The sequence below is a fragment of the Vicugna pacos genome, chromosome 18 (genome assembly GCF_048564905.1).
Source record: "Vicugna pacos chromosome 18, VicPac4, whole genome shotgun sequence".
NCBI classification, from domain to species: Eukaryota; Metazoa; Chordata; class Mammalia; order Artiodactyla; family Camelidae; genus Vicugna; species Vicugna pacos.
Genome location: NC_133004.1, coordinates 39,124,029 through 39,133,477, shown reverse-complemented (window position 1 = coordinate 39,133,477; position 9,449 = coordinate 39,124,029).

Here is a 9,449-nt window from a genome sequence, read left to right as displayed (position 1 = left end):
CTTAGATTAAGACACTGACCCAGGGCCTCTCCGCCTCCCGGCTGCAGGGGGCTGGCTGGGATGGCCTAACTTGGAGGGCAGCCCTTTCAGAGAGGTGGTCAGGGACCCTCCCCTTTCCAGACTGAGCTGGCTGCTGACCTCTGCAATAGGGTTTGGGCTGTTTCCCTCTCAAAAGCCGGAGGCCCTCCTGGCTTTTGCTGAGCTGACCGGGCAATAGGTGGCGACATAGCCCACTCTGCGCTTGCAGGCCAACCTGGCAGCCCAGAGAAACCAAGGACTGCCTGGGCCGCAGCAAGTGGCCGGGGCGGCTGCCCTGGGTGGGGCCAGTGACCGGCTGGGAGCAGCTCTCAGCCTCTCTATTGCCTCAGCTGCTTAACACAATTGCTCCGTAAAGACTGGTCTGTGCTGGGTGTTGGGACCGGCTCCTGCGGCCAAGAAGAAACAGCAGCGAGTATAGTCAATCCTCAGCACAGTGGGCGGGGCAGAGGGGCTCTGCAGGCAGGCAACTTGCGACAGAAGAGCCTGGAGGACCTGCTCCAGGCAGGAAGCGTGGCAGGACCAGAGGCCCCGAGAGGACCCACGTGCTCGTTTGAGAAAATGTCTTCACGTGGATGTCATGTGGGCAGATGGTACCAGATCCAGGAGAGGTGTGTGTGTGTGTGTGAGAGAGAGACAGAGAAATCAGACCCTCCTGTGGGCACTTGGGAGCCCTGCAGGCTCCTCCCCAGGTGGACACTGGTCCTGGAGATGCCTGTTCTCTCCAGGGCTTGAGAGCCAGACGGGCTCTTTCCTTGGCTCCTTCTCTCTTCTGACCTCGTTAAGAAGCTTACCTTGACCTCTGATCGCTTTGATCCACTCAGTCATGATAATGACATAATAATAGTGAGGAGTCAGACTTAATCCAGAGCATCAGTTAAGCAAAGACGTGTGTGTGTGTGTGTCTGTGTGTCTGTGTTTGGACACATGCACTTGTGTTTCTGCATAGGAGGCAAACATTCTAGAAAGAGACAGAGATGTCAGCAGATAGAGAACAGCGCACTATGATGTAAATATTTAATAAACCAAGAAATGTTTTATCTTTCTTACAAATGTGATTTTCTTAATTCACAACCCTTCAAACTAAAAGTGCAGCTGCAGATTGGGGAAGGCCTTGAGTCAAATCTCCGTCTTCCCAATCCCGCTCATTTTTCCAGCCCCCTCCTGCTGAGCTCCCCCTCACTGACTGCTCGCATCGTTCACCATCCAAAATGGGAAATGACTTACAGGAGTGGGGGTTGGCTCTGCGGCTATCTTTGAAAAATCCCAGGAAACAAGAACGGCACCAGGAAACAGACTCTGGACAGCCACTTTGGAAAAGGTGGATTCTGGAACAAGGGTCACATTGCCCCAGAAAGAGCCCCACACATACTTGGTGTCTCCGCGGTGACCTTGTGTTTCACTCAGTGATGGGTGCTCACCGGATGCCAGTGGAATCTGAATCTAAATTCCTGATGCCAAACCTCATGCTGGTTTCTACAAGCCTCTTGAGGTAAAGTGTGAGGTGGATGAGGAAGTGGAGATACGCCAGAGTGATTACCTGGTCCTCAAGAATAGGTAAGCCAAACTCATGTGGTTTGTATTGGAAGGACCCCTGCGTGGCTCAGGAGACCTCTGCACAGAGCGTACCTCGCACGAGGAGGTGAAAGTCATTTCCCTCGAGTTGCTGCCACTGCCCCGGCCCCTGCGCCAGACCCTTCCCCACCCCCACCCCCACCCCCACCCCACTCGGCCTCATCCCGAAGCTGAGGCTTTTGCTTCCTCCATGCCCTTGTATCAGCCCCTAACTGTCCATTTCTCTGCCCTGCCTGGATCAGCTCTATGACTTCTCACCTTGATCCCTGAACAGGCTCCCAGCCAGCCTCCCCAGTCCCAGTCGTTCCTCCTCCACCTGATGGCCCATCCTGCTCCGGCTTCAGTGCTTCAGTAGCTCTCAATAGCCTTTGAGATAAAGTTCGAACTCCCTAATTTAGCACAGGAGGCCTGGCATGCCTCCAGCCAACTCCCTGCCAGGCTCCCTGCCTTCCAGCCACACTGAGCCACTTGGGGTTCCTAAATGTTCACACCATTCCATACCCTGTGCCTCCACGAGTGCTGCTCTCAGACAAGACTGCGTTTCCACTCCTCTTCCAAAGCTTAGCTTAAGGCAGGATCCCGAGCAGAAGCCCCTGAGGCTCACAAAGAGGCAGGACACGTGTCCCCAGCAAACCACCTGTCGTCCCAACAATCATGGAAAAGAGGATATTCAGCACAAGAGTGAGTTTCTCACTCCCCAATCCAACAAATTAAATCAGAAGCTTCCCTCTTTGCTTGGTATTAAAATATTTCTCATGTTTTAAAAAAGCATTTTAATTTTTTTATACAAAAAACACATGTATAAGGTAGTTATAAATACATGCATAAACCTGGAGAGAGGGAAAAAAAAGCTTCACCTCCTCCAGGCAGCCTTCCCTGACCACCCTGACAGCTGCCTCTGTGATGCTAAGGCCCCTGGTTTCAATCACCTTGTGGTAATCAGATGATCTGGCCTGACTTCTTCAAGGCTGTGAGCTTCTCCAGGGCAGGGACAGGATGTCACCTGGCTATGGTCTTCCACTCTCCGGCACAGTCAGAGAGACAGGAGCACCAGTTTGTTGAAGGAATAAATAGATCATGGTTATGAGCTATGTCCACGTACCTCATGAAATCCTTATGGACAAGTCAGATAAAGCAGAATAGGTGGCTTGGAACGAGGTCTACCTTGGTTGGCTGTGTTGAAGGAACTTGGCTCAAGGTCTCTTGATTGAAAAAAAAGACAAACCCAAGTCAATCAGACAAAAAGACTGAGCTTAGTATGAGCCTCGGGGTGCGGTGACTGCTTAAAAGGGCGGGGCAAGCGCTGGTCAGGCAGGCTGGGGCTGGGTTTCTGCAGGCTGCAGATCTGGGAGTCATCCACCCAGAGAAGGGTGGAGGGCACGTGGACGCCTTAACCACGGGGCTCCCTCCCTCTGTGCTGGGGGTGAAAGCCAATCCAATGGCATCTTTGGTGTCGGGAGAGCCCCGGGCACCACGGCGGACGGCAGCTAGTTGCCTGGAAATGCAGCACAGGTTTCCAACTTTGCTGCGAATAGTTGTTGGAAAATCTGCAGTTGACTTGGAGGACCGAAGGCCACAACGATGTTGGCCACCTCTTCCCCTGGCCTTACCCGATTCTGTCCCCGCCCCAGAGATGGTGTGACTCCACAGCCTTAGGGTCACTCCCAGGGCACCATGGACACTGTGCCCTTCTGCTCAGGACGTGCACCTCCACCCCTACTTCTCCCAAACGCTTGCAAGGGGTTCAGCCCCATGGGGACCTCCCTCCAACAGGCACTGGAAGGCCCACTCCTCCATCTCAGCGTTGGGAGTGAAAAGCAGACGCCTTGGTGGGCTGCCCCCTGTCTGGCCACAGCCATCAGTAGCACAGAGTCCCCCAGCACACAAAAAGCCTCACTCAGGCTCGGGAATGGATGTGAAAATCACCGAGGTGCCTTTCCAACCTCAGGATTACTCAGCAGCCCTTCCTGCGTCACTGGTTCCTTTGTGAATCCCATGAGGAGGCCCTTGCTAACCGTGCCCTTGATTCTCAGGCCCCCTTCCCTTCCAGGCACCCCCTCCTCTCTCCAGGCCCAGTGACCTGGTCTCCTCTGCAGAGCCAATAAATGCCATTGGGCATGAAATAAGGCCCCCCCCTTCCCCCCACCCCTACTTCTGTATCTTTGCCTTCTCATTCCTCCCCTGGGTCCTCAGGGAAGCGGGTGGGGGGAAGTGCCCACCCCTTGCCCCTTTCTGGGCCAGTGATCCGGGACTCAGTGGTTCATGAGCCTCTGTGTGTGCCCCATGGGGCCCGCCCTCTGATGGGCATTGGAACACTTTTCCCTTCTGCCTCCAAACATGGCCCAGTCTCTCCTTTCCAGTAAAAGACTCCTTCAGTCCTGCCTGCTCCTTTCATCTGTAGCCAGACCCCTTTTATTTTTTTCTATTTATTTACTTCTTGCAAAACATTACTCCATTCACATGACTCAAAAGTGACGTACAAGCGCTCTCCTTCCCATCCTTGCCCCCACCCCACTACTGGTCCCTCCTCATTGCTGGCAGTTTCCTTGTTTGCCTTCCAGGAGAGTTAACAATGTTTATAAGAGGATATCTTATATATTCTTCCTCCTTTTTAAAAAAATTGAGACATAATTTACATACCACGAATATCACATTTTAAAGGTATATAATTGAATGGTTTTTTTTTTAGCATGTTCACAAGTTGTATAACCATCACCCTATCTAATTCAAGAATACTTTGATCACCCCAAAAGGAAATGCCAGAACCATTAGCAGTCACTCCCACTGTCCTCTTAGGCCCTGACAACCACCAGTCTCCTTTCCACCTCTACAGATTTGCCTATTCTGGACTTGTCATATAAATGGAATCATACAATATGTGGCCTTGTGTGTCTGGCTTTTTTCACGAGCATAATATTTGCAGAGTTCATCCATGTTGTGGCAGGTATCTGTACTTTATTCCTTTCTAGGGCTGAATGATACAGTTGTATGTATATACCATCTTTTGTTCGTCCATTCATCTGTTGATAGACATTTGCTTTGTTTCGACTTTCTGGCTATTGTGGATAATGGTACTATGAACATTTGAGTCATTTGAGTATATTTCTGTTTGAACACCCGTTTTCAGTTCTTTTGGGTCTATGCCTAGGAATGGAATTTCTGGGTCAAGTGGTGATTCCACATGTCATTTTTTGAGGAACACCCAGACTGGTTTCCACAGCAACTGCACCATTTTGCATTCCCACCAGCCACGCAGGAGTGTTCTCATTTCTCCACATGCATACCAGCACTTGTTACTTTCTGGTTGTTGTGTTAGTAGCAGTTTTATAGCCATCTTAGTGGGTGTGAACTGATGTCTCATTGTGGTTTTAATTTGCATTTCCCTAAGGACAGTTGAAGTGAAGCATCTTTTCATGTGCTTCCTGGCCATTTGTATGCCTTCTTGGGAGAAATGTCTGTTTAGATCCTTGGACCATTTTTTAATTGGGCCATTTGTCTTTTTATTGTTGAAAGCATCCTTTGTATATTCTGGAACTAGGCCCATATCAAATTTACAGTTTACAAAATTTTTCTCCCATTCTGTCGATTGCCTTTTCACTTTCTTGATGGTGTCCTTTGAAGCACAGAAATGTGGATGAAGTCCATATTTACCTATCTCTTGTTTTGTTGCTTATTGCTACTGGTATCACGTAAAAGAAACCAAATCCAATGAAGAAGATTCACCCCTAGGTTTAATTTTAAGAGTTTTATAGCTTTAGCTCTTATACTTGGATTGTTGATCCAATTTGAGTTAATTTTTGCTTATGGTATGAAGTAAGGGAACAACTTTATTCTTTTGTATGTAGATATCCAGCTTCTCAGCATCATTTTGAAGAGGCTCTTCAAGACCAGACCCATAAAATGGTCTTGGTACCCTTGTCAAAATTCAATCAACCGTAGATGGATGGGTTTATTTCTAGACTCCCAATTCTGTTTCCCCAGTCTGTGTCTGCCCCTGGACCACAACCACACAGTCTTGGTTATTCTAGCCTTGTAGTAAGTTTTGTAATCCAGAATTGTGAGTCCACCAACCTTGTTCTTTTTCAATTTTGTTTTAGCTATTCTGGATTCCGTACATTTTTCTATGTGAGTTTTTGGATCAGCTTGTCAATTTCTGCAAAAAAAAAAAAAATGCAGCTTTGGGGGGGCGGTTTTGGTAGGAACTGCCAAAATCTGTAGATTAATTTAAGGAATAATGCTGTTTTCGCACTATAAAGTCTTCTAATCCACAAACATGAGTGTCTTTCCATTTACTTAGGTCTGTGATTTCTTTCAGCACTCTCTCGTGGTTTTCAGTGTATCTTCCTCCTCTTTGTTAAGGCTTTGGGCGGAGCTGTCTGCATTTGCTTTCTCAGCGTCCCCTCCATCGCCTGCCCCTTGGCCCACTGCTGTCAGACATCTGCACCACCTCTGCATGGACGTTATTCTGACCCAGGTCCTCTGTGACCCCTGAGCTGAGGGGTCTAGCGGGCACCTTCTTTCTGAAAAGAAGCCTTCTTCCCACGGACCTCTGAGATCACTTGCCACTTTGGAACAATCCTTTATTAAAACACCTTCTCGTGTGGCTGTCACAGACCAATCCCAGTGTTCTGTGTCTCCTTCACTGATCCTCCTTCTTTTCCTCCCCCCTTCTCTGCCGGCCCCATTGGTGTTGGGGTTCTGTCCTTGATCACCTTCTCGTCACCCCTCTTGGGTAAAAGCCTCCACCTTTACCTCAGAGCCTCCCAGAACTCCTCCTCCATCCAGCCCCCTCCTCCCTGGACCTTCTGTGCAGCACCCCTGGGGGTCTTGAGACCACTTCTCCCTGGTCTCTTCTGGGTGACCTGGGCCTCCTCTCATGCTCCTGAGCTTGGTTAGTGATCACACCCAAGCCAGAAGCAAACCTAGGGATCCCTGTGTTTGACCCTCCTCTTTTGCCCTCCCTTCCCAAGTCTCATCCATTATCACATCCTGTGGTGTCTGCCCCCTAAATATTCTAAAGGCACACAGAGCCAAATAGGGCAGGCTCCCGCCCCTAGCCCTGACTCTGCATTGGGGACCAAAGTGGGAACGCAGCAGCCCAACCTACAGCATCAGAAGCACAAATGCCAAAACACTGAGGCAGGCTGCAGGCTCAGAGGAGGGGAGGGGAGGCGGGCACACGCTGAGCTGTGAGCTGTGAAGGACAGGGGTCAGCAGAGGAGGAGGGGGACCACAACCACACTGCATGGTGGAGACGCCCGAGTGTGGGAGTCAGGAGCAGTCAGTCCGAGGCGAGGCGGAGGGAGGATGGCTGGTGAGGCTGGAAGACTGGCTGTGGTCGGAGCTGCTGGGCTGTGATTCATCCACGTTACGCCTGTGTGACTCTGGATACGGCACTTAGTACTGAAGCTTCCTTATCTGACGCCTGGGTTGTGGTGCTTGGGAAAATCCTTTGTAAATGGTGAAGTGCTGGGCAGGCGTAAGGCAGCCCAAGGCCAGAAGGGGAAGCAGGTCGCACATTGTGAAGGTCACAGGTACCAAGTGTAAGGCTCGAGGCTTTCCTCCTCAGGTGTGGTGAGATACCAGGTGGGACTCTCAATCCTAACTGACCGAAACCCAGCTTACTCCAGCCCAAACCAAAATAGAATGGATTGGCTGTGGTCATAGGTGGCCCAGGGGGTGCTCTGTCTGCCACACAGCTGGATCCTGGTGACCCGGGGTGATGTCTCTGTGTCCGCCTGTGTCTCTCCAGGTTTTCCTCTTTCTCACTTGCCCCCTCACCTGCTGCGTCTCTCACCTCTGCTTCCCTTTTGGCATTGGGGAACCCCTGGCAGCCTCACTGTAGGCTTTCACAGGGAAGCTTTGATTGCCTTAGGGTAGTCACTGCCCATCCCTGAACCAGGCAGGCAGGTGGTGGTGGTCTTTGGCCAGCAGAATCCGTGCCCTCCTCTGGCTTTGGGGTGGAGCCAAGTGATGAGGTGGAATTGCGAAGGAAGTTTCCCAGGGGCTAGGCTGTGGGCTGACATAACCTCTCCCACTACTTGGGGCCTCTGAACAGAGTTCCTGTGGGGAGGTGGGAGGCAATGCCTGTAGGGGTGGGGTACGAGGAGGGCAGATCTGGGCAGTGGCCAGGAGTGCTTGTCTCATGGAGAAAGGCCCCAGCACCCAGCACTTCCCAAGCTGTCCTCGCCTCTCCACAGCCTCTTTCCCCAGCCCCGCACTGAGGAGTCCTGAGAAACAGGAAAGGATGGTGTGGCTGTGCCCATTTTACAGGTCAGGTTGAATGGCTTTCCCAACATTAATGGGAGGTAGAGTACCGCAAAAATTAGGCAGCCCACCCTCCATGGAGAATTTCTATAGGGAGCACTAGGTGTTCAGGGCAGGTGGCAGGCATGGACCCTTTCTTCTCCCCAACACGTTTTGGGGTGGGAAGGGCTCAGACTGGATGTGGGGCTATAGGAGGGCCACGGACTCTGCTTGGGCCTAACAGGGGCCTCGAGGAAGGTCCAGGTATGGCCTGTGGAAATCTAGCGCAGGGATGATCCAGGAGGGCTTCGCGGAGGAGGCTGCCTTGAGGCCACTGAGCACCCACGATGAGCCAGGGGCTGGGATGAGGACGCGCAGCCCAGGAGCAGAGGGACAGTTCCAGCGCGGGGGAGGCAGGCCATGGTGTGGACCGACGGGCGCAGACGGGAAACTCCAAGCCCCACCTGGGGGCTCCGGGCGCGCGGGTAAAGCTGCGGCCTGGAAACCGCGCCCCCAGCCGAGCCCAGCCTCGGGCGCTCTCCCCGCGGCTCCCGGGGTCCCCGCCGCCCGGCGATTTCGGCGCGTCAGCAGAGCGGAAACGGGAGCGGCGCCAGCCCGGGATCGGCGGGGACGCGGCCTGGCAGCGCGGCCGGCGGCTCCGCAGGTTCTGTTCCGCCCGCGTTTGTGTTGGCAGCTGCCCGCGGCGCGCGGCCGGGCGCGATGAAAGGGCCCTCTGTCTGCGCCCCAGCGGCCCCGCTCGCCTTTCATTCTTAATATAATCTTCACTTCATTTTTAACCGAGCAGAGGTTCTCTTGGAATTTTTCCCCTTCTTCCAAAAATACATGTGCGTGTGTGTGTGTGTGTGTGTGTGTGTGTGTGTGTACGTGTGTGTGTGTGTGCGCGCGTATTTACAAAAGTTCCTTCACGGTGAAGGTCAGGATTGTCCCCGGGAAGGGAAGTGCGAAACCCGAGGCGGATTCAGAGCGAGACAGAAATGCCCTTCTTCCTGTGCAGGGGCCTCCCCGGGGTCACCGCCTCCGCTGGGGTGTCCCCCATTCCAGCTCCCGGGTCTGGGGCAAGAGGATGGAGAGCCTTCTCCCACCACCGCCCATACCCCAACCCCAGAATGAATGGGCTGTCTGGAAGTGGAGGTCGGTGGGGAGGGGGTGGGGTGCCTTCTCACGGGGTCTCTGCCCAGAACTGGTCGGAAAGGACGTCGTCAGGTGTGGCCAGCGTGGGCTGTCCTCCCAGAAATGGATAGCAGAGGAGACAGGACTCCTGGGCCCTTGGGGAGCCTTTCCTCTGTACTAATGTCTGTAGGGAAGCTCAAAACAGCTTGCAACAATGGAAACCTGTCTCCACCCAGCCTTCCATTCACCTGGCTGGGCAGAGGGGTGCTACACCTAAGGGAATGTTCCAGATTATACCAAAGACTTCCATTTGGAGAGACTTGCAGCTCAAGCATCACAGGGCCGGGGTGTTCCAATGCATGTTCCCAGGTTCTGGGAGTTAGGTATGGTTATCCATAGAAAAGAGAAACAGAAGGCTCAGAGTAGCTAAGTAACTTACCCCAAGGCCCAAAGCATGAGTG